At 44.8% G+C, this 22,911-nt stretch overlaps 1 protein-coding gene across 5 annotated transcripts in view; it reads right to left on the bottom strand.

Annotated features, from left to right (window-relative positions):
- The window catches only part of TRMT9B (tRNA methyltransferase 9B (putative)), a 71,401-nt gene extending 50,195 nt beyond the window's left edge, over window positions 1-21,206 (bottom strand). For 2 of the 5 annotated variants that reach the window (XM_086703331.1, XM_086703328.1), the window contains exon 1: window positions 20,370-21,031. The gene's annotated coding sequence lies outside the window, so the exon portion shown is untranslated. Of the gene's footprint in view, window positions 1-20,184; window positions 20,342-20,369; window positions 21,033-21,081 lie in introns of those variants that run through there. The other 3 variants (XM_086703329.1, XM_025933143.2, XM_086703330.1) reach the window with 3 other exon arrangements.
- Between the last annotated feature and the right edge of the window lie 1,705 nt (window positions 21,207-22,911).

Consider the following 22,911-nt stretch of genomic DNA (forward strand, 5'->3'; position numbering starts at 1 on the left):
TCCTTTGGATAAATATCTAGCAGGGTGATTCCTGGGCCATTGGGTAGTTCTATCTTTAACTCTCCGAGGAACCTCCACACTCTTTTACAGAGTGGATGCACCAGTTTGCATTCCCACCAGCAGCATAAGAGGGCTCCCCTTTCTTTGCACCCTTGGCACCATCTGTTGTTTCCTGACTTGTTAATTGTAGCCATTCTGACACGTGTGAGGTGGTATCTCATTGTTGTTTTGATTTGTATTTCCCTGATGAGTGATGTTGAGTATCTTTTCATGTGTTTGTTGGCCATTTGTACGTCTTCTTTGGAGAAGTGTCTGTGTCTTCTGTCCATTTCTTTTTTTTTTCAATAATTTTTTTAATGTTTATTCTTGAGAGACAGAGAGAGACCGTGTGAGCAGGGGAAGGACAGAGAGGGAGACACAGAATCCAAAGCAGGCTCCAGGCTCCTAGCTGTCAGCACAAAGTGGGGCTCGAACCCACAAACTGTGAGATCATGACCTGAGCTGAAGTCAGACACTTAACTGACTAAGCCACCCAGATGTCCGTCTTCTGCCCATTTCTTTTTTTTTTTAATTTTTTTTTTTTAACGTTTATTTGAGACAGAGAGAGACAGAGCATGAATGGGGGAGGGTCAGAGAGAGGGAGACACAGAATCGGAAGCAGGCTCCAGGCTCTGAGCCATCAGCCCAGAGCCCGATGCGGGGCTCGAACTCACGGACCGTGAGATCCTGACCTGAGCTGAAGTCGGACGCTCAACCGACTGAGCCACCCAGGCGTCTTCTGCCCATTTCTTAACTGGATTATTTATTTTGGGGTGTTGTGTTTGGTAAGTGCTTTACAGATTTTGGATACTAGCCCTTTATCCGATATGTCATTTCCAAATATCTTCTCCCATTCTGTAGGTTGCCTTTTAGTTTTGTTGATTGTTTTCTTTCCTGTGTAGAAGCTTTTCATCTGATGAAATCCCAATAGTTCATTTTTGCTTTTGTTTCCCTTGCCTCCAGAGACGTGTCTAGAAAGAAGTTGCTATGGCCGAGGTCAAAGAGGTTGCTGCCTGTGTTCTCTATGATTTTGTTGGTTTCCTGTCTAGAGTGTATTTATGCTAAGTGACATAAGTCAGCCAGAGAAAGACAAATATCATAATGATTTCACTCATATATGGAATTTAAGAAACAAAACCGATGAACATAGGGGAAGGGAAAGAAAAATAAGATAAAAACAAAGAGGGAGGCAAACCGTGAGACTCTTAACTATAGAGAATAAACTCAGGGCTGCTGGAGGGGCACTGGGTGGGGGGGATGGGCTAGATGCATGATGGGCATTAAGGAGGGCACTTGTTGGGATGAGTACTGGGTGTTGTATGTAAGTGATGAATCACTAAATTCTACTCTGGAAACCAATACTACACTATAGGTTAACTAACTTGAATTTAAGTAAAACCTTAGAAAGAAAAAAAATACCAATGGCCAATGATTTCATCAATCGTGCCTTCAAAAAAACCTGAAGGATACAGTTCAGAGAGCTTCCATGTTGGTAGACAAGTGTCAGGAGGGCATGTGTCAGGAGGGCACGCACCTCAATCTCCAAGGGGACAGAAGTTTGGCGCCTTAGTGAGGTCTGGGCCATGCCCTCAGTCTCTCTTCTATCTGGCTCTTCCTGAGTTATATCTTTTAAAATAAACCAGTAATCTAGTAGATAAAGTGTCTTCCTGAGTTCTATGAGCTACTCCAGCAAATTAATCTAATCCAAGAAGGGGTTGTGGGAACACCTCACGTATAGCCTGTCAGAAGCACAGGTGACAAGCTGGACTTGCAATTGGCATCTGACGTGGGGGACAGGGGATCTTGTGGGACTGAACCCTTAACGTGTGGGATCTGAGGCTATCTCCAGGTAGATGTTTTTGCAACTGAGTTAAATTGTAGGTCACCCAGCTGCTGTCACAGAATCACATCTGGCGAGGAGAAGTGAAACGGTGAAGTCATTGTACTCAGAGTAGAGAAGACTCCCAGGAGCGTGTTTTTCCTTTACATTCATTCAGTCAATAAAATATGCAGCTCGAAAACTGGAACATCAATACATTAAACCTCACAAATAAAACTTCAGAAGTAGAACTCAGGGCATTTTGGTGTGATGGAAAATACTGTACTGCGAGAATACCCAGGGCCCAGGTCTGTCACTTCAGCGCAACCTTGGGCGAGTCGCTTAGCTTCTCCAGGAATGTGTTACTTTGTCTTAGGTATAAAGTGCCCTTCCTCGTCTAAGACTGACTGCCATATAGAAACGTACTTTAACATCCCCAAAGTGCAACATAACTTTCAAGCACTGACATTCTATGCCAGACTCGAATTTCTTCTTATGTCCCCAGACCTCAGAGTAGAGAATAGGTAGAGATTTGGGTCGTGAACTAGGAGCTAGAGTAGCTCTCTAGGACAAATCAATCAGAAATTTCTAAAGGATTAATGTTTGCCTGCGAGAGGAAAATTCCACAGAGCAAGCCAGTGGCTTTCTAGATTAAAGGAACCGCAATCAGGAAGGTCTGTCCACTCTGTTCCTCTTCCCAGCCTCATCTTCTGCAGGCCTTTATAGTCTTTTAGTGTGTATGTCTTTTGTGTTTGGGGTGACAGCTCATTTAAAATAGAAATTCATTAGGGGTGCCCGAGTGGCTCAGTGGGTTAAGCGTCTGACTCTTGGTTTTGGCTCAGGTCATGATCTCACGGTTTGTGGGTTCGTACCCTACATCGAGCCCCGCGTGAGGCTCTGAGCAGGCAGTGGGGACCCTGCTTGGGATTCTCTCTCTCTCCACCTCTCCCCTCCTCACTGTCTCTCTCTCCCCCTTTCTCTCAAAATAAATAAACTTAAAAAATAAAATAGAAACTCATCTTTATCATTGTCTTTTTTGAGAAGCTGTATTACACGCAAGGTCCTTCAGCCTATACAGTGACTTGCAACAGTGCTTCAAAACAAATTTAAAATTTGTTAGCAGCTTAGTCCCCGTTACTACGCTCATATTGACAATCACTCTATGGAATTAAGACAGTGTTCTGAAAATGTATTTAATACTCTTCTGGCATTCTGAGTGGATTCGTGATTCTAATACTATGAGAGTGACAGCTTCCCACTTAATTAACAAGAAAAGTGGAAAACTCAGGAGGCCTTGTCTTCCCCAGAAATTACCAACGGTAAAGGGCAGCTTTCTGTAGAAAGGAATACACTCAGGTGTAGTGCATTAGTGAAGAAAAGTTCAATATAATCGAAATCGGTCAAATGTTAACATTTTAATGTCAGTTCTATCACAAGAAAAACCTCTAGGGCGAGCACATCGTCACTGTCCTTGTCCCTATACCTTCACTGTGGTCTGATGAGCTTCAGGCTGTGTGCACATGGTAGGGGAAAGCAAGAGTTGAGCACAAGACTTTGATGCCTTAGGGTCCTGAGGCGAAGACGGAGCTGTGACAGTGCCTGGTCCCATTATGGAATCCATTTGTTCCTGAGCCTTTGGGTGGATTTTTACATATGCTTTTGCCCAACATACCAGTATTAAATTTAACTCACCAAAGATTTCCGGGCACCACACATATCTCTTTAGATGACCATTTCAGAGAGAAAACAAATACAGGAAATGATTTACTCAGAACCCTAGAGTGAAGCAGTTTTTTTTTTTTTTAACATGAAACCCATAGAACATTCCTGCTTCTTGATCCAATTTTTCATGTACCTTAAGTTTATTTTCATGCTATCTAGAATTTTATTATGGACACCTCCCATACCTCAGGAGCATTAACCACTGGTGTCTGTACTGATGAGGAATGCTACGTGATCCTAAAATGCGTTTTGTTGTATGAGGATTATATTCGCATAATGCAAAAATCGAAAGAGACACACTGTAAAAGGTAAACAAGGTAATGAACATGTTGTGAACTCAATTTCTTGCTCCTGTGATCTGGAGAAAGGAGGCCTTGAGTCCTCCAGCAGGCACCTTCCCACTGTGCCCAACTCCTGAACAAACAGGCTAAGCCCATCTCGGAAAGGATGATTCATCCCCCTGAAGCCAGAGTGGTGGAAGGGGTTAGCATGCGCCATCCATCTCCTGTGTTAGTCTGAGAAGTCCTGTGCTAAATAAATACGGACTGAACTCCAATGTAGATCAATTAAAAGAAAAGGTTGTTTTTAATGTTTATTTATTTTTGAGAGAAAGAGAGAGAAAGACAGAGGTATGAGTGGGGGAGGGACAGAGAGAGAGAGGGAGACACAGAATCCGAAGCAGGCTCCAGGCTCCGAGTTGTCAGCACAGAGCCCGACGCGGGTCTCGAACTCACAGACCATGACCTGAGCTGACAGATCATGACCTGAGCTCACAGGTCACTCACAGATCATGACCTGAGCTGAAGTCGGAGGCTTAACCGACTGAGCCACCCAGGCACCCCCAATGTAGATCAATTTTAATAAAAACCTATATCACATAATGTAGCATTAGAAATAGCTGAGGTTCAGGTGCCCGGGTGGCTCAGTCGGTTGAACATCCGACTCTTGATTTCGGCTCCTGTCATGATTCCAGGGTCACGGGATCGCTGAGCTTGGAACCTGCTTAAGATTCTCTCTCTCCCTCTGCCCCTCTCTCCCTGTAAAATTTTTAAAAATGAAAACTAGCGGAGGTTGACAAAGATATCATTTATTTTAATCACCTTTATGTAAATCTTACTAACATGTACCACCTATTTTTATTGTCTTTCTAAATATCCTATAAATAACATATTTTTTTAATTGGTCACATAGGGGCTGAGTATGAGAACTTTGCTCTCTGGGGCTTAGGAGAGTGTCTGCATCTACATTAAATGGGATTAGGTTTTGAGTACTTCTTGACCATTTCTGGATAAGCCAATTTGGTGACATCTGTACTGACCGCTCTTCCGCCTTCTTGGTTCTGAGTCGTGACCTGGATGCTGGCAGAGGCTGGCAGCACGGGTGACCTCCTGCTGAGTCCCCGGGGCCTGGCCCTCTGAGCCTGGCCTTCTGATCGGCAGGCTTTTGCTTTGTAACCAGAGCTCCCTGACACTCTCCTTGCTGTGCCTTTGCTTCAACGCTAGTTTTGTTTCTTTGACACTGAGCTCCTAATAGGTCTGATCCTGGAGTTCCCTGTATTGTCGGCAGCGACCCACCCCTGCTTCATGCATATGAAAAGTGATGTGGTGGTAGGGTTTGAATGTTTACACCACGCACAGAGGCTCTCCGTTCTAAGTGCCGCAATTATGAAAGATGCACAGAAATAGGAGACATGCCAGCTGAAAGAATGGTCTAATTTGCAGGCAGCTTGCATTGTGTTTTGTAAGAATATGTTTGACATTTTAAGCTTTGCTGTGGCAGTAAATTGTACCTCTCCTAGCAGCAGGAGTTATTAAGTCTGTGCCCAGAATAAACCAGACTGTTCTGGAAAGTTTCATTTTTTTTCCAGTTTTCATCCCCCATTTTATAACTGTGTTTGTCTCTTCGGAGATAAGCCTATAAGGATACAGTCTATTATTTCTCATTTAGAATTAGAAATACCATTTTTTTAACCTTCACAGGGTTTTATCATAATCTCCTTAAAAAGTCAATATGAGTTCTGATTCTAAATTTTAAAAAATTAAAAATAAATACGACAAAAGATTTAACCTGAAACTCCTGTGGCGGATGGAGTTATCTCCATCTTAGTGCTGGCTATATAGCACCTAATGGAATCTGGGATGCCATCTTCTTGGCCTAAATGTTTGTGTCTCTCCCAAAATTCGTATGTCGAAGCTCTAAGGCTGTGTTTGAAGCGGGGGCTTATATATAAGGAGGTAACTAAGATTAAATGAAGTCATAAGGGTGGGGCCCTAATCCAATAGTATTAATGTCCTTATATCTTTATAAGAAAACAGAGCAGAGGGGTACCTGGCTGGCTCAGTCAGTAGAGCATATGACTCTTCATCTTGGGGTCAAGAGTTCAAGCCCTATGTTGGGTGTGGAGCCTACTTAAAAAAAAAAAATCCAAGAAAATACACTGAAGAACTCTTCCTTGATGTGCACATAGAGGAAAGGTCATGTGAGGACAAGCAAGAAGGTGGCCATTTACAAGCCAGGAAGAGGGCTCTTACCAGAAACCAGATTGGCTGGGACCTCAATCTGGGACTTCCAGTCTCCAGAACCGTGAGAAATAGGTATCTATTGTTGAGGCCACCCAGTCTGCGGTGTTCTCTTATGGTAGCCCATCCTGACTAAGACACCTTCTATTTAGTCATAGGCACAATTATTTTGCCAAGAAAGCTGATGATACACCATCAGCTGTAACACGCACCCCCAGTTCCCATGATGTTGAAACACGAAAGGTTAAAAAAAGGTGAATTAACAACATTTTACAAAGGTAGTTTTTAAAAAGCACGAACGGGGGCGCCTGGGTGGCGCAGTCGGTTAAGCGTCCGACTTCAGCCAGGTCACGATCTCGCGGTCCGTGAGTTCGAGCCCCGCGTCAGGCTCTGGGCTGATGGCTCGGAGCCTGGAGCCTGTTTCTGATTCTGTGTCTCCCTCTCTCTCTGCCCCTCCCCTGTTCATGCTCTGTCTCTCTCTGTCCCAAAAATAAATAAAAAACGTTGAAAAAAAAATTAAAAAAAAAAAAAAAAAGCACGAACGGTGAAGATGACAGTAATGAGCGGAGGTTTTTGGTTCTGTTTTTGTTTTTAGAGAGTGTGCTGCGCACAAGCGAGGAGCGGGGGAGGGGCAGAGGGAGAGGGAGAATCCCAAGCAGGCCTCATGCTCCGTGCAGAGCCCCATGCAGGGCTTGATCTCAAGACCCGGGGATCCTGACCTGGGCTGAAATCGGGAGTCCGACGCTTAACCGACTGAGCCACTCAGACGCCCGACTGGAGTTTTTTAATGTAGCTTTTCCTCAGAAAAAGGCCAATAGTCTGCTTCAGTCACCTGATCTTTGTTTTATAGCCTCCTAAATTGTTAGAAAATGAGATGGTGCAGAACTCATGCACAAGAAAGTGAGGGCCCCAAATGGGCAAGTAGATATAAAACCAAAGCTTAAAGTTTTATTGTTTACATTGGGAACCTAACTCAGTTTCCCCGGAAAAACCTGAGATACTGACAAAACAGCGCCTTATCAGGCTAACTCTGCTCCTACCTTGCTGAGAAAATGCATATTTCTTCAGTTTCCCTCCTTGCCACCCCAAGTCTTGTCCATCCCGCGCCCCCCAGAATTACCAGTTGCCTCTCAAAGGCCAGCATCTCTCTGTTGAGCTCCTCTTTCCTGGCCGTCAGCCAACCCTCTGTCTCTCTGCAGCCTCTCCCCCAGTGGCCTCCTGTCCTCGCCCACACAGCCACCGTCTCCTCTCCTGAACCAGGAACAGAAAACCACACACCAAGACAAGCCACGCCCAGCCCTGCATCCGCCCGCCAGCGTTAGACGCCCCTTCTCCTTTCCAAGAGGGGTCCGCGAGCCTTGCCTACTTCCTTGGCCTTCCTTCGCCTGTCAACCCGCCGCGGCCTCCCTGCCCTGGAACACCACTCCATCTCAACAGTCTCTCGGGTTTTCCTGCCACAGGCTTCCATCACCAGGTTTTACAGCAGCATCACAGGCCTCAGAACAGCTGTGGTTGAACCGCACAGGATGATCATTCCGCTGGCACCCCCGGGACTGACCGTTAGCACACGGACCAGAATGTACTCTTTCTGAAGCCGCTGGTCATCCAGCAGGCAGGAAGCCTGGCACAGCTAATGTGCTGCCCCAGTGAAGGGCCCCGATCCTGAGCAAGACCTGGGAGGAGGGCGGGCAGGGTATAAAGGCCAACAGGGAATAGCATCGTGCTGAGGTGGGGTCGAGGAAAACGTCAGCTGTGTGTGGAAAGAGGTTTAGGCTCTATCATCGTAGGTGAAAACTAATGCCATTAGGGTCACTTATAAATACTTGAGACCCAACTGTTTAAGGAAAAAAAAACAAACAAACGTATGTGAGTTTTTTAAGGACGCTTAACTGACTGAGCCACCCAGGCGCCCTTGTGTTTCTCAAGGAGGAAGGACTAGAATCCACATGTACTGATTCTCCAAGCCCAGCGGCCCAGCTTACCACACTATAGCCTAGTTTAAATAAACAGATCCAGGAAAACAGGCTTTGTCCGGAGTAGTTGGTGCACAAAGTATTCAATAACCTGCATAAATGCTTTAGTGATTACTGTTTACCTATGATCAAAATTTCCACGTCAAAATAGAACAGAGTTTTCCTCCACTGCTTTATTGTTCAAGTATTCTTCGATGTCCTGTTTTAGTGGATGAATCCTAATACACAGAGCACTGGGAATCATTCAAAACACCAAACTGTGTGCTTGAAAGTTTACAAGCTCACCGCTGAGTCAAGAGGGCATACCCTGCCTGCAGCACAGAGAGCCAGTATTACGTTGATCTGCCTTCAGCTCTACCAGTGGTGCGATTTCTAGTGGCTTCTGCTTGTCAAAGATTCACTGTCACTGTAAGGTGATATGCGCCCCATAAAACCATCAGTTTTATGCAAGGATGTATCATCTTCGTAAGAACAAAAAGCTTTCGTATGCACGCACTGCCAGTACATTTCAAGAGGCCCAAATGTGCATGAGTAGAACAAATTATCAGACAAAAGGTCACAGATTACTTTGGCTAAAAAAAATATCTTTAAACATATCCAGCTCGACCTTCTGCTCGCTGGTTTCTATATGCTGCATACATCTGGGTGTGCGTGGGTATCTATATAGCTTTTTTAAGGTGTATGGTCTAGCCCACTTTGCCATAGTTATGTAGGAACTATAGCATGCCTCACTACAAAAGCAAGAAGAGCTCCGTCTGCATTTCTGCCAACTTGATGCAAGGCCTTAAGAGCTTCCTGTGGAAGAGAGCCAGCATGGAGAATCCAGTCAATGTCTGCAGTGGGGAAAATTAATGGCAGACAGTTGGAGGGACTAGGTGATTGGCTGTGCAGCTTCAGGACCAGCATTTCCTCTGGTTTCAGATCCATCGATGGATTCTGTGAGCGCAGACCCAAGTCTTTTTTAAATTAAAAAAATTTTTTTAGTATTTATTTATTTTTGAGAGAGAAAGAGAGAGCAGAGGAGGGGCGGGGGGGGGGGGGTGGAGAGAATCCTGAGCAGGCTCCATGCTGTCAGCACAGAGCCCAATGCAGGGCTTGAAACCACAAACTGTGAGATCATGACTTGAGCCAAAATCAAGAGTCGGATGCTTAACCAGCTGAGCCAGCCAGGGTGCCGCACCCCCCACCCCGCCTCCACTGACCCAAGTCTTTAACCACTATGGAAAGGAAGTAGTTTGTTCAGAAGTCTCATTGCGTGCATCCTCCTCACCTGCTGAGAGCCTGGGTGAACAGCCTGCACTTCAGGTTCAGTGTAGCTGATTAGCTGTTTCAGCTGGGAACAAATGACAGAACTCTCATTTATTCATTTCAATGACTTGGAGCTATGTTCCCTACACTTGACATGCCATCACCTGGACCCCTGAAGGAAACAGTTTCAGCATCTTCTATTCTAGCAGCAGGCAAAGCATGCATTACTTTTTTAAGACGTAGTTTATGCAATTTCTAATTTAACATCTTGCATTGCTGGGAAGCATCAGTTAAAACTCAGGAACCAATATTGATACATTATTATTAACAAATGCCCATAGTTTATATCAGGGTTCACTCTTTGTACTGTTCTGTGGGTTTTGCTGAATACAAAATGTCACGTGTCCATAATTACAGTACCACTCAGAATAGTTTCACTGCCCTAAAAATCCCCTGTGCTCCATTATTGATCTCCTCTCCCCCCTCAAAAAATCCCTGGCAATCACTGGCCTTTTCATTGTCTCAGTCCAGAATCACACACTATTCTTTCCAGAATGTCATACAGTTGGAATTATATCATATCTAGCCTTTTCAGACTGATTTCTTTTACTTAGCAATATTTATTTAAGGTTCCACCATGTCTTTCCATGGCTTAAAAGATACTTTTATCTTTGGATATCATTCTATCATATGGATATACCACTGTTGATCTATTCACCTGCTGAAGGATGTGTTGGTTATTTGCAGTTTAAAAGTGTTTATAATACAAACGTCCGTGTGCAGGTTTTCGTGTGGACTTGCCTGTTAATATTTCAGTCCCCACTGATACAGCTGCCGTCTGGTGAGAACAGACTTGCGGGAACTGTTCATTCTGGAAAGCTGTAAGATATTCACTTTGGGTCCATTTTTCTCAAAGCTTCTTAATACCTATTGGGCTCTCAGCTACCATTTCTGAGAGATTGGCAGATGAACCTCTGCAGATGTATTTTCTGAAGCTTGGTTATTACTAATGACCAAAAGTTTATCAAGTTCCTTCAAGGTGTTACAAATGAATTCGTTTTTTTATTGACTCCAGAGAGGGCTGACATCTGCCACAGAGACTTAGAAAGGGAGAGGTGGCAATCCCTTATTCGTTCCAGACATGTCAACATTACTTTCCAGGACTATAAATCCCTAGTGGAAATAAAGGTGCTTAAATTTTCAAGTAAAAAGTTATACTTTGGGGGCGCCTGGGTGGCTCAGTCAGTTAAGTGTCTGACTTCGGCTCAGGTCATGATTTCACGGTTCGTGGGTTCGAGCCCTGCGTTGGGCTCTGTGCTGACAGCTCAGAGCCTGGAGCCTGTTTCAGATTCTGTGTCTCCCTCTCTCTCTGCCCCTCTTCTGTTCACACACCATCTCTGTCTCTCTCAAAAATAAACCAACATTAAACAAATTTTTTTAAAGTTATAAAAAGGGATTATCTAAGCTGAGATCAGATGTACCAATGTTCTTGACATTGACTTTCTGATATCTACTTCTACAGCCAAAAGAACATTTTTCTCAGTATCTGGAAGGCCCACAGTCCTGTAGCCTGTCTCCTTTCATCTCAGCTTCCAAATCAACAGATGGCTGTTGGTTGGTTCTGTTGCCTGTTTCCAGGAAGTTCATTCCCCTGTGTTACAAAGATGTTCTTGGTCACATGGAGCGTTCTGTTGTTCAGTCTCCTGCTGCTGATTTCCTGGTTCTTTGTGCCGCTGAAGGCCACTGACTTGACTCAGATTCTGATGTTCTAGATGCCAGCCCTTTTCACTTGCAAAATCCATGATCAATGCATATGGTAGTGAAGACAGAAAAACTAGCTTTCTTCCTTGTGTGGAGATGGAATTTGAGCCTGTGCGTGCTTTTTTTTCCAGCAGGCAGTTTCTTTAGATTATCTGCAACCGCTGATTTTTCTGCTGAGTTCTATAGAGGCATAGCGGGACTCCAGTCTGACAGAAGGATGAACAGAAAGAGCCTGTCAAGGAAAAGAATGCTCTTTTTCCCTCCATTTTTAATTTCCTCATTTACAACTCAATACTGTGAATGGAAAAGAAGGGAAAGCAAGGGCTCACAGAGATCTTTGCACAGGCTCACAAGAGCATTATTCACAATCGCCAAACTCAAGTGTTCGCCTACGAATGAATGGATCAACAAAATGTGGAAATACGTACCCTTGGAAAAATATTCCTCATTAAAAAGAAAGGAAACCCTCATACATGCTACAACACGGATAAGACCTGAGGACGTTACGCTAAGTGAAATAAGCTCGCTACACGAGGACAGGTAGTTTATTACTCCACTAATGTCAGGTCCCTGGAGTAGCCAAATTCACAGGCAGGAAGTAGAATGGTGGTTGCCAGGAGCGAAGGGGAGAGGTGAGCGGGGACTTATTGCTTAATAGGTACAGTTTCAGCACTGCACAATCATCACATGATAAAAATTCTAGAGACGAATGAGGATACTTGCACAACAATATGAATATACTTAATGCCACTGAACTGTACATTTCAAAATGGTTTAAATGGAAAGTATTATGTATATATTTACCACAATCTCTAAGAAATCAATATTGCAGTTAATGCAATAATGTTATACAACAAGCGTCTTAATCTTGGGTGACCATGAATCCTGGTTTGCTGGCCTAAGTCCCCATTTCTGCTTCTTTGCCCAGGGCACTCGTTAATAGTACCCCTTTCACCTTTAACAGTGTCCCAGATTGAACAAGAAGTCATATAGTCCCCCTAGATCTGTTTCATAATCGCATAAATCATTGCGTGGCCATTCTCATTTGCAAATGTCTGAACATTCAGAATGCACCTGCATTTTCTCAAATTACTCTATAAATTCAATGGCCTACAGAATGTTAGGGGTTCTGATCTTTGTTTTTTTTAACTTAAAACAACACCTATTTATTAGCTGACAGTTCTGTAGATCAGAAGTTTGGAACAACAGGCCTGAGTTTTCTGCTCAAGATACGACAAAGCAGAAATCAAGATATCGGCCAGGGTGAGCTGTCATCCAGAAGTTCTGGGGGAAAATCTACTTCCAAGCCCATTTTTGGAATTGAATTCAAATTCTTGTGGTCGTAGGACAGAAGTCCCTGATAGGACGGAGGTCCCCCTTTCCTTGCTGCCACCCTTAACATTTTTTAAAGATTATATATTACTTTCTTTTTTTTTATTTATTTTTAATTTTTATTTCTAATAGATTTTGCCCCCCCCCTTTTTTTTTTTTTTTTGCGAGAGAGAGAGAGAAAGAGAGAGAGGGCACAAGTGAGCAAGGGGCAGAAAGAGAGAGAGAGAATCCCAGGAGGGGCAGAGGGAGAGAAAGAGGGAAAGAGAAAGAGAGAGAAGCAGGGCTCACGAGAAGCAGGGCTTGAGCTCACCCAATGTGGAACTCGAACTCAGGAACTGTGAGATCATGACCTGAGCGGAAGTCAGATGCTTATGACTGAGCCTCCCAGGCGCTATGTAGATTACTTTCTGAACGCTGACTAAAGTACCAAAAGCAGTCCTCTTTCTTTACAAACTCATAATTTCTTTAAACCAAAACCCTCTAACTTTTGACAAGCTCCTTTCAATTTCTGCAGGTTCAAGGGAGCAGACAAAAGGCCCAGTCCGAGACAGTTGCCTCTTTTGGCTGCCGTTTTGTTGTTTTGCTGTTGTTAAAGATAGCAGCAGACAGTCTTTGAAGTCAGAGATATGTCTGTTTCAATTAACTCTGCTTTTCACCTTACGATCAGAAAATACCCCACTTTTTCTTTGAGAAAGCCACAGTTCTCCATCCTCACCATAAGAGCACCATTTTACCTGCCAAAACCCTTTCTGACTGTCTCCCCCAGAGTGAGTGTCAGTCTCTCAAAGGAAGAGTTGCGTATCTTTAGCACCCAGCACCAATCATGGTACAAAGGAGGTTCTTAATAGATACATCTTGAGACAGTGAGTAAACAGATCACTCAATGATGTTCAAATACTCGTCTTGCTTGATTGTCCTCAAATTCTGCTTTAAAAAATACACCAAAAAACCATGCCTTCTCTACCCACTTCCTGCTTCAATTTGGCCCATTGATGATCCAACCAGAGAGTGAGTTCAGGTTTGGATGTTCTACTTTATAATACACTTAGAAAATCAAAAGATCATTTTGATTGTTTTGTTTATTTATTTTTGAGAGAGAGAGAGAGAGAGCGTGAGCACGCGTGAGCAAGCGGGGGAAGGGCAGAGAGGAGACAGAATCCGAAGCAGGTTCCAGGCTCTGAGCTGTCAGCACAGAGCCTGATTCGGGGTTCGAACTCAACAACCACGAGATCATGACCTGAGCTGAAGTCAGAGGTTCAACCAACTGAGCCACCCAGGTGGTCAGATCATTTTGACTTTAAAAAAAATTTTTTTTAAATGTTTATTTATTTTTGAGACAATGCGAGAGACAGTGTGCAAGCGGCAGAGGGGTAGACAGAGGGAGACACAGAATCAGAAGCAGGCTCCAGGCTCTGAGCTGTCAGCACAGAGCCCGACGCGGGGCTCAAACTCACGAACTGTGAGATCATGACCTGAGCCAAAGCCAGACGCTTAACCAACTGAGCCACTCAGGTGCCCCTGATTTTCAGTCCATAAAAGGAGTTGTGTCCTACAACTTAACCTGCCACTATGCTCCATAGAGCTGAAGACAAGAACTCATCCCCCTTATAACCCAGGGGGAGGGAAATCCAGATTTTTCTCTTGAATGTTTGCTCAAATAGGAAGGAAAGAGAAAAACTGTGGGAAGCGGGAAGTGGAGATCATAATGTGTTACTCTAACATAGATTAATACTACTTACTTTCCCTTATAATTAATCAAGCAATAGCGTAATATTAGATACAAACACTTCCCTCCTGAGAATACACTGCGTGTGGGGCTTAGGTGGGGGCTCAGGAGGGAGGACACTGGATTTGTCTTGAAGCTGCATTTACAGAGTAACAGCCCTGTGTTTATTTTCATAGGTTTAGTTTTGGTGGCTTGGGTGGGATGGCTAAACTCGGTGTCACCACTGGACTTGAAAGAACATATTCACATTATAGTGTGGTTTACCCCAGGCAGCATTTGTAATTCTGCATTTAAATGCTTTCACCACCTACCAGATATCTGAATGGAGTGTTGCCTGTTGAGACATAAAAATCAATTAAAAATAGATATGATAGACTGACAAATTCACTAAGTTACCCTATTTGTTTTTGCTACTCTGCTTTCATTTTCTAACTCCAAATATCAGAGGCAAATATAAAATGATTGCATTCGGTAATCAAGATTAAGTCTTAGATACGCCAATGGAATTTCTGACTGCTGATAAATGGTCATTTATGACTTAGTAATAGTAGAGAGTCCATCATATTTACTTTAATGGTTTGCAAAAACAGAAGCTGACAAGTAGGGTATGAAATACGTTATTACAGTCAATACTCTTATTTAATTTCCAATTAACAGGTCATTTCTATCTTTATGATCCTTAAAAAAAAAGCACATTAAAATTATAGAGGAAAGAAAGATTTAGTAGAAACATAGAGACACAGATAACTCATCTAATGAAAGAGCCAGCCTGCCAGGAGCTATAATTTCTGTTATCACGCCCTGAATTCTTCCTTTGTATTGCTATGCATTAAACATAGCCTATCTGGGACTTTGGTGGGGAGGACTTTTTTAGAAATCAATTCTCCTGGTATTTGACTTTGATTACTAAACCAGAACAAAGGAATATTATTTCGTATTCAGGTAGAACCATATGCAGAGGCAGGCACTTGGTAATTTTTAGTTATTTATTTGCTTGATGCTTTTTCCAGCAATTTCAACTATAATGACTATCATATCCATCTGTTTGAAATGGAAATTGGTTAGCAACCAGATCCTTTTTGGATTCTTACAATATATCATCTACCTGCTTTGAATGAAATATGCTAGCTCAGGCTCTGATGAAATATGTTTTAGATATGTAAGACGTGATGGGGTGTCACTCAGCTTTCATTCCAGTCTCCTTCAAGTGTGCGTTCCTCAATTGTGGAGGCTGGAAAGGTGTAAACTACATTTCCCAGAGTTCCTTGCAGCTAGGGTTCTGGGCACAGATCAGGTTCTACCCATGGGATGAGCTGGATGAGAAGGGAGGGAGAGAGTATATAAAAAAAATATATATATGTTTGCTAGCTTGTTTTTGTCATTAGTAGCTGTGTTCAGTCACTGGCTTCCTGTGTGGAATTGCACTTTGTAAGCAGCTAATCTGATCACTTGTGCCTTGGACTGTCAATAGCTCCAGTGGTGGCTCTGATTCCCAACCTTCATCCCTTGGCAATGACAGCAGCAGCCCTGTCATTGGGGGGTGGGGGGAGGGGGGCAGGTCCGCTGTGCAGTCTGGGTGTCACCCCTAGAGCTCAGCCTGGATCCTCTTCTCCCCTTTCAGCTGCAACCTCTTCTTCCAACCTTGTCAACACCTAACTCCCATACAAAAACCGTTTTGCTTACAGTAACTAGGATAGTTTCTATTATCTGCAGCCTCCCTCAACAGGGAAGAAGGGAGAGATGAGGGAATTCAGTGCACAAGACATTAGTTCTGATGCCTGGGAAGAACTGCCAAAGGGACAAAGTTTGTGCCCATCTGACACATACAGTTATACATTATAACAGGGAGGAGATCAAGGGCCATACCATCCAGATCTACCCAAGTGAGGGCCAACACTGCAGGGCCTGAGGTTAAAGCCAAAGCATAGTTATGAGGGCTGAGAAATAATTCTGGGGACCCCTGGAGAGAGAAGAAAAAAACATTAAGGGAAAAAAAATGACAGGGGAAAGAGGAAGGAAAAAGAAGGGAAATGAGAACAGGGAATAACAGTGAATAAAAGCACGCATATGGTGAAGAGAATCCTATGCCAGATTTTTCCCTGACCTTGCCTGGATGGTGCTGGAGAGCGGTCCACCAAGGATACATGCTGCTTCCTGCCCCTGCTCTGCAGGCCTAGCTCACAGCTTCTCAGAGCTGGGCTCGGGCTTCTCACATACACACTCAGGAGGCCTTTCCCTGGGTGAAATACACATGACTCTGTCCCTATAGCTATTGAATAGACATATAAATTCAAACTGGGTAAATATGTATAACCCATAAATTTTTGTGTATATATGCATATAGAGAGAGAATAGCTGGAAATACACAAAATGGAAATACACAAATAAATTTGTATATAGGACACAGATGTGTGTGTAGGATAGCTGGAAATCTACAAAATGTGTATATTAAACAAAAATCTGTTAGATTTTTCAAGAGAAAATTAATCCCAGTGGTTTTCAAGTCAGACAATTAGTAATACAAAGAGCTGACAAACTAGTCAATCATGGTACATATCGGCTTAGGCTATGATCAGCTTCAAAAAAAGGATTGTAAATATCTTTTGTATAATGCATTAGAGTAGTCTGAGAGCCTAAGATGCTTGCTTACACAAAACAAGAGTTCTGAGACCATAATCCTCAGTATAAAAGACGAGAAAATGTGTGTCAGGGCCCAGGCCTGCTGTTCCAGCCTCATTCACAACATTGTCCCTTCCTCATAGATACCTGGCTCTCCTTGGCCCACCCCTACAGTATACATGTGCATGCAGTCTTCGCAGGCGCTGTTCCTTCCGTATCAAATGCTCTTCCTTCCTCAAGGACCGTCCTTCACAACTCCACCGCCACCGCCTTAAGCAAGCACTCCTGACGTCCCTCCCTTCACAAGTCAAATTCCCTGTTTCTGCCCTTGACATTTTTCCTGCCTAGCACAAGCACCGGTGTAATTACAGGTTTACGTATGTATGCCAACAGACAGGTGTTCCCTGAAAAGTTAGGTCTGTTTTTCTTGCTATGGTATTCTGAAGGCTCGGCATAGTGCCTTAGGTGCCTAGACAGTGCTGAACAAGTGAAAAGCTAAACGAATGCTATGGCTGTTTTGCCCCCAAAGTCGAAATGCTCCATTGTAAACTATGTAACTGTACATGGGAAAACTAGAAACTATTATCATTTTACGAGGCCCATACTTTTTTTTTTAACGTTTATTTATTTTTGAGACAGAGAGAGACAGAGCATGAACGGGGGAGGGTCAGAGAGAGGGAGACACAGAATCTGAAACAGGCTCCAGGCTCTGAGCAGTCAGCACAGAGCCCGACGCGGGGCTCGAACTCACGGACCGCGAGATCATGACCTGAGCCGAAGTCGGCCGCTTAACCGACTGAGCCACCCAGGCGCCCCAGGAGGGCCATACTTCTAATGGCATTAACAGAAACTAGCCAATTTAATTTTTTAAATTCTATTTTAGAATTCCAACTGGTCATCTCTCCCTCCCCGTACTGTCTCATCATCATTTCCAAACACCACGGCAGGTAACGTCTTTAACCCTAGATAAGCCAAAGGCCTGCGTAAGGTAGAAGATATGCAGGCTTGACAGGGTGAGCCTCTAGCTCCCAAAAGACTAACTATTAGGAGCCTAGCATATACTATAGTGTATACTGTGAGAGCATATAGAATACACCAGGACAGGAGAATGACCCGTTCGCCTGCACGTTCAGTTCTCCTGTCAGTTATGCAGCAACCCCTCCATAGCCCCCCGGAGATGACATTTAGGGCAACACATTTCTCCTCCTAATACGACTGCTCACAGCGTGCTAACCGCTCGATATTACAAATTACTCCATGCGCTTCTCCCAACCACATCAGGAAGGCTCATTATCGCCATTTCACAGGTGAGGAAATGGCCCCGAGATGGGATTCACTCCAGGTATTCCAGTGCGCGCTCTGAATTCCTTCTCTTGAGTGGTTAGAAGTTTGCCTGATTGGGAAGTGAGTAGCCAGAGAGAAAGCCGTCGACTCTTCTTGGATACCTCTTAGCTAGGGGTTCTACGCGACGTACTCTCTTACGACATCAAGAGAAGAAAATCACAAAAACTGAAGGACATTCAATTGGCCATGTGGCACCACCACACTTGCAGACCTTCCAGGGACCAAGCTATACCACAATCAGGCTCCATTTTTATTTCCTTCGGTGTGGTCTTAAATAAATCCCTGGCATCTTAACACTTCCATACCCGTCTTCTCAGAGCGCCTTCTCACTTTCCCTACAGGTAGAAACTTAAGATTGCACAGACAAGTGCTGACAGCCTCATACCAACAATGCATTATACCCAGGGCTAAATGACAATGAGAGCTTGACTCAATTCCTATTTAAAATACAAATCAGAACATCACCATGCAGTAAAGAAAGATTTAGTTGCATTTTTTTCTCCTGTATATCGCCAAGCTTGACTGGTCCTTTGTAAAGGATAGAGTGATAGAACCTTTATCATGTGTTTCAAATTTTGGATACTAGTTTTCTAAAGGTGCATATGAATTATTTATAGTGACATGCATATAAGTATTCACATATCTACCCGCCAGAAATACCTTCTTTAGAGTCCTCTTAATCTCCAGCAAGATTTGGCTTTAGAAAATACACATAAACAGAGACTTAAGATTTATTTGGGAAGCACCTCTGCCCCTCCATTTTAAAACAGAATTAACCATGCAGACATAGTATTTTCAGTTTCACATCCCGCTGGTAAGTAAAATTTTTGTTAAAACCTTGACTACCTTGGTGATTTAGCTACAGCAACACACACACACACACACACACACACACACACACACGGACAAATAATTTCCAGAGAACGTCATACAATAATTGAACCTTTCTAGAAATAGGCTTTCTTTTGAATGACAAGAAGAGCCTATAGGAAGCTCCAGTTTCAAATCTGACCAAATGCATTCACAAAGCAGTTGTCTCTGGAGTGGTCGCGTTAGTGAGGAAACACTTTCCAACTTGTCAAGGTCTCCTTTAAAAGAAGTTATGGGGGCGCCTGGGTGGCGCAGTCGGTTAAGCGTCCGACTTCAGCCAGGTCACGATCTCGCGGTCCGTGAGTTCGAGCCCCACGACGGGCTCTGGGCTGATGGCTCAGAGCCTGGAGCCTGTTTCCGATTCTGTGTCTCCCTCTCTCTCTGCCCCTCCCCTGTTCATGCTCTGTCTCTCTCTGTCCCAAAAATAAATAAACGTTGAAAAAAAAATTAAAAAAAATAAAAATAAAAAAAATAAAAGAAGTTATGTGCAATCCGTGGCCATCAGGGAGTCGCTTTCATTCTCTGCAAACAACCCTCTCTTCTGAGGTCCTCTCAAGATCCCTCACCAACACTGGAGAGTCCTTTACACTGCATGTTCAGTCAGGCATCAAGGACAGAAAAATCCACAATCTAAACTTCAAACGGAATTAACCATTCATTAGACAGTAACGCCAAGGATTCCATAGTTAATGAGCCACACGAATAGTATTACATTCAACAGCTGAAAGGAGGAGTTAAATGTCAATCATTTGCCTGTAATATTGCTAATAACCTTAACCTCAAAACGATATAGATATCTTCTAGCTCTCTGCCCACAGGAAACGTTCAATGTACATTTAAATCCATGCATACCAACTGATATAAAGCTTTGCACGTAGATATTTACAGCCTTACCCTCTTTCTACATAAAGCGTTTCTATCCTTATGATATTTACCACAAAGAACCCAGGTAATACCACGAGATACACCCAGAGCAATATTACACAAATCCTAGCATCCCGTTTTGAAATTCCTTCTTAAACTGTGTTTTTTGTTGTCAGCTTTGACTATGTCCATAAGTTCTTTCACATCACCTAAAAAATATTCTGACCAACTTTCTGGGTTTAAGTTATTAGCTCACTGTCTCCTGCTAGTTAAAAATCAATTCCCAAGTGGTAGCTTCTAAAGGGAGAGATACACGTGTACTCCGTGAAAACAGAAATCTATTTTCACCTTTAAGACACTAAACATGTCCCCTGAAGCTCTGAGTTCTGACTTATCCGATGTTAACATCTGAAGCACATCCCGCAATCCCCTGCCGCATGGCAGGCTCGCCTGTTTTGATCACGTCTAAGTTTTCAAGGTAAACCGGTCACTCTCGGCGCCCGGAACGACAGAGGAAGAGAGCACGAACTCACCTAGGCGGTCAGACCCCGGACACAGGGGGCCCGAGCGCGCGAAGCGACCTGTCGCGCCCCCGACTCCCCGCGTGCTGGGGGAGGGCGGGCGCAGGGCGGGCGCAGGGCGGGCAGAACTAGGGTGGGAAAGAGGCTCGCCGCCGCTCCCCTCTGAGGACCATTGTCAGCGCCACGGTCGCCGGCGCTTTCTGCACGGTATGGGGGCGGGAGACTCTACCGAACCGAATAGTTGCAACGCTCTCCCGGAGCCGGGGAGAAAAAGCTGCTTTTGCATCAGAGCCGGGGGCCGTACCAGGTGTAACTTCCACCCCTTGACCTATTTTAGAGTGTGAGAGCGAAAGCGGTAGGGAAAAATAGACGGAGCGCGCGCGGGGGGGAGGGGGGCTCCGGGACGCGCGTGCCCGAGTGGGAGCGCGCGCCCGCCCTGCCGGGGCTTCCAAAGAGAAGTTACGGCGAGGGCCCCGCGGCCTCCCGGGCCGCGGCTCGGCGGCGGAGCTCGGGGCCGGCCCCCTCCGCGAGCTCCTCCCGCCGCCGCCCGGGTCCAGGCTTCGCGCGCCCTCCTCCGCGCGCGCGCCCTGCGCGGGAAGCTCCGTTCCAGGGGCTCGGGGGCCTTCGGGCGGGCTCCGCGACAGTAGCTGGGCGACCGCCCGCGGCCCCGGGCGCGCGGTTCCCCGCCCCCGTCACCGTCCCCGCCTCCCCGACCCGCCCTCACCTCTCCGGAGGCGGCGCTTGGGCTCCGGCGGCGCCTCCAGGCCGGGAGGACTGACGGCCTCGGAGGGGCGGCGGAGCGGAGCCGGGGGAGTGTCGCCTCCCAACCCAGTGCCCTGGGGACGCCCCGCCCGAACGTTCCCGGGAAGTGAGGCTCTGCCGCTCCCGCCCGGCCCGGGGATGGGGTGACCTTCCTGCCTCCTTCCCAGGCTCTGCGTATCAGCCTTTCCCGGCGTGACCGGTCCTACGTGGGAGAGGACGCCAAGGGGAGTACACCTGGCCGGCCCGGAGCACAGCAACGCGGTACCTGGGGGTGACAACAACGTGACGCTTTAGCGCGTCTTTTCTCCTTTGATTTTTGCAACCACCTACTTCAACGGAGATGTGCCTGTTGGGTTTCTGGGATAACCGAAGTCCGAGGTGCCAATGCTTAGTCTCCAGATCTTGTCATTGAAATGGGATGCTTAACCTGTTCAAAGAGTTTTGCAAAACTAACCCCATCAAAATAGCATCTATCAGAAGGAGGGATGGAATTTAGGTTAGAAGTTTGTGTCTAAAACTGGACACGTCTGCCCCATGCACACCCTCTTGCTTCTGTAACAATAGGGTTTAACTACTTTCTGCCAAGTCCTTGGTGTGATAATCTTCAACCCCTCACTAGTCGTCAGAAGCCTGTGCATTACAAAAAAAAAAAAAAAAAAAAAAAATTATCGGGGTGGGGGGGGCGCTACTCTAGGGCTCCCATAGACACTGGTGTATTTAAGGTACTACTAAGAGGGTGGGTGGAGATCAGCATACATAGTTTGTGATTCTGAAATAATTTGCCAGTGCAGCACTATATTGGGGTAGGGGAAGGAACCTTTACTTGGGTATTTCCATGCTCAGGAGAATCAAATCGACGTTTCCTTTTTCTTTAGAAGTTTCCCTTTCGCATTTAAAAGGGGGAAAAATCATGAGCCTGATTTCACATGTTTTTCTTGAGCTGGATCCCAGCCCACTGAAGTGCTACTGGTGATTTTTATTTCTATTCCATGGAGATGCAACCGCAATACGTCCTTGAGTGCAAGATACATATATTTGACACTGTGATGTCCCGTGCCATCTTCTAGCGGTGCACTAGGGGACAAGGCACACCTAAATGAGTATAGTGACTTAAACATAGCAGGTACCTAGTAAATACCTGTCCAGTGAATGGGGTCTCAACAGTATGTGATAAATACAAAAGTGGCCTGTTTCCAATTCTGCTGGAAAGCATGAGGGAAATCAGTTAAAAGTGACGCGGTCAGGGAAGGCGCCCTGGAGGTGGTGACAGGTGCAGGATTTTGCTATGGAGAATCGGCTAAAGGATGAAAGTAAGAAAGTCTGTTTACTATGTTTCTGAGATATGGCAGGAGAAGAGGTTCTTAACATTTGTAGATATTAGGCTCATCTAAGAATCTGAGAGAAGTTTTGGAACGCTCCTATATAAAAAACAAATGTAAAAATGTTTGCCTATATTTTTCTGGGATTTCACAGACTGGCTAAGGCAAATCTACAGAATCCCTAGAGTTCTGTGGACTTGAGTTACCATTTCCTCATTCGGCGGCAGGGAGAAAAATAAGGAGATTATTCTACTTGAGGCCATCATAACAGGCATTTCCATGGCCACCACCAGAATTTGGGTAATGACCAAGGGAATAGAAAGAAAATTGTGCCGTAGAGGAAATTTGTACACTTTAAAAGTAGAGCCCTCTTTCTCTTGAAGCTAAAACATAGCATTTGTGTTCTTTTTGTACCTGAGAATTTCACTTTCATCTCTCAGCAAAAAGATAAAATAAAATATGGCTGTCAAACA

The sequence above is a fragment of the Puma concolor genome, chromosome B1 (assembly GCF_028749965.1).
Source record: "Puma concolor isolate L17-30 chromosome B1, mPumCon1.1.hap2, whole genome shotgun sequence".
NCBI classification, from domain to species: domain Eukaryota; kingdom Metazoa; phylum Chordata; class Mammalia; order Carnivora; family Felidae; genus Puma; species Puma concolor.